This window comes from Lipotes vexillifer, unplaced genomic scaffold, assembly GCF_000442215.2.
Source record: "Lipotes vexillifer unplaced genomic scaffold, Lipotes_vexillifer_v1.1 scaffold240, whole genome shotgun sequence".
Lineage (NCBI taxonomy): Eukaryota > Metazoa > Chordata > Mammalia > Artiodactyla > Lipotidae > Lipotes > Lipotes vexillifer.
Genome location: NW_006797481.1, coordinates 8839565 through 8842354, shown reverse-complemented (window position 1 = coordinate 8842354; position 2790 = coordinate 8839565). Strand labels below are relative to the sequence as shown.

The window sequence follows — 2790 nt, the reverse complement described above, 5'->3', positions numbered from 1 at the left end:
TGTAGAGAAGGTCAAGGATGGAGTCTGGCTTCCTCACATGAGTCCTCCGATCCTGCCACTGACAAGGGAGAAATGGAAACTGACAAGTCCAACTGAGCTGGGCATTCAGATGTAAAATACTGACAGGAAGCCATCGGTGCCTGAAGCTTTGCAAAAGATGTTCACATCTCTACTGAGAACTTGACACACCAGATATTCAGCTGTTTCTCACTTCTGCTTTAGGTCTCAGGCAAATTGTACACAAAGGCTTTTACATCTCAGGCATCTCCTTGTAAAGGCACTGAGCAGTAGCCTGGCCTTTGAAAACCACTTGATATTGTAATTTGCCAGTGGATGATCTTTGCAGAGGATCAGCCTAAGACTCAGAGAGGCTGGGAATGTCATTCAAGGTCACACAGCAAGTTGGAGGTGAGTAGAGAGTTAGAACAAACCAGTCCCAATTTATTAGACCACTTGCTGCTCAGGCCCCAAACAAACCCAACATCTTAAGTTATGCTGTTGCCTGCCTTAGCACATTTAAGCAACCGTGTCAAGTGTAGAAGAAAATGACAAAGCCCTCGCCCTCTATGTGTTGTGTCAACACCTCTACTGGACCCCCTTGCACGTTATAAACAACCCTCAGGGTTTGCCCTGTAGAGACAGATGGGTGGGCAGGGATCCACAACATCTATGCATAAACCAATTCCTCCAGATTCTATTTCTCCCTTCCTTGATGAGCTTTTAAAACCTAAAAGAAGGTGGAGTGGAGTGTGTTCAGATTCCGAAACGTGACATTTGAACGGTACCTCGCTCCCAGGATGGAGCTGTGAGCTGAGGTAACACCTCTGAATCTCAGCTTTCCTAGTGGCTCCTCTCAGCAGGCATCTGAGCACCTACCGCGGACAGGACTGCCATCAGTGCTGCACACTTGTTACCCATCGCACTGCTGTTCCGGCAGGCCTCTGCATTTTATGCAGACAGGAAGAAAAAAAAAAAGTTTTTTTAAAGTTTGCCTTTTCCGGAACTCTAGGCGCTTTGTGGCTGACCTCCTCGTGTGGGGCATGCAGATTCAAAGGAGCTGATGAGACATCTAAAGATCTGGGGGTGGGAAGATGCAGGGGAGGAGGAAACTGGCTTCTCAGAGGCTGGGAAATCCCCACCGGGGTTGAGCCCAGGAAGCAGACAGTGAATATGACAAGCCAGACAATATAGACTTTCCCCATTCCCCACATCATTCATTCATTCATTGATTCAACAAATATTTTCACAACATCTTTTTTTTTTTTTTTTTTTTTTTTTTTTTGCGGTACGCGGGCCTCTCACTGTTGTGGCCTCTCCCGATGTGGAGCACAGGCTCCAGACGCGCAGGCTCAGCGGCCATGGCTGACGGGCCCAGCCGCTCTGCGGCATGTGGGCTCTTCCCGGACCGGGGCACGAACCCGTGTCCCCTGCATCAGCAGGCCGACTCTCAACCACTGCGCCACCAGGGAAGCCCAACACCCACAATTTTTAAAGAACCAAGTCTATCGAGAGATTATGCATTCTGTCCAGTCAATGCCATGGATAAGCATCCCCACAGTCTCAGTGTTCCTGCTAGAGGTGAGTGGTTACAGCAAACTACATGACAGCATAGAGGAGTTTCCATACGGCTGGTTTCGATTCATTGCTAGTGTACTGTCCTTTCTCTTTTTCACTGACATGCTGATCTACTGGATTCACAGAGGTCTTCATCATAGACTTGTATATAAGCGCTTACACAAACCTCATCATATCTGGGAGATTCCAACTCCATTTGCAAGTCGTGCTTTTCATCCTCTGGATGGCTTCCTTCAGGGTCTACCTTGCCACATATACCCATTTATCTTCCCATTACACAAGGTAGTTCATTTAGGTTTGTACGTCTTGGTCGATATCTGGACAATTTCTATTCATGATGGTGATTTTCGTGTTCCCCATATCTTCAGGCCATTTATTAATGGCTCAGCTCATCACACAGACCACCACATGCTCTTTGACTATAACTATGGACAGTATTTCACATTGTGGGATAGAATTGGAGGCTCATTCAAAAATCCCTCCTCCTTTGAAGGGAACAGACCACTAATCATGTGACGAAGATGACAGAAAAAAAGCACAACAGCCATGCAGTAAGTGGTTGTAAAAATGAAAAATTATTCAATGGAGAGTTTACAAAGACTGAGTAGATTATTGCCCAATTATTAAATATTTTTAATCAAGGAAAATAATCTACAGCCAGGACGCATAGCAAGTGAACAGTATCATTTGAAAATCAGTATTGTGGGTACAGGTGAGGAACGACCATAATGGTAGAACAAGGGAACATGCCGTGAACACCACGACTTTAACCTCGTGCTCAAAATACTGAATGTTGGTCTAAGGGAGAAGCTGTGTCTTTCCAGCCAGTAGATCTGTAATTTGTATAGCCTCAACAACAGTTTTTTAAAAGGTAGAGGATAAATTATTGAGGGGACTAGGTTATGTCCTTTTGCCTTAATTCATCCATATTCATTAAGTAAAATTCATTGTGCTTAATGATATCAAGACTAAACACCATAACAAAGAAGTACTAATATGAAGATGGTTCCTTGTTTCAGGAATGATTAAGTGCTCAGAATTGGTATGATAACAACTACTTGTACTTCGTTGAAGTGGAAAAATCAGTGTGAAAATAAATCGTGATATAATGTATTAGTAGCTCAGTGACCTGATTAATAGCAGGTGTTATAAGATTATTGCCTTCCTACACATAGAAAACTTATTCTCTGGAGACATTGTCAACTGTTACATTTT

At 44.1% G+C, this 2790-nt stretch overlaps 1 pseudogene; it reads left to right on the top strand.

Annotated features, from left to right (window-relative positions):
- Window positions 1–1479: 1479 nt before the first annotated feature.
- Window positions 1480–2183, top strand: LOC103085396 (lathosterol oxidase pseudogene; annotated as a pseudogene).
- The last annotated feature ends 607 nt before the right edge of the window (window positions 2184–2790 follow it).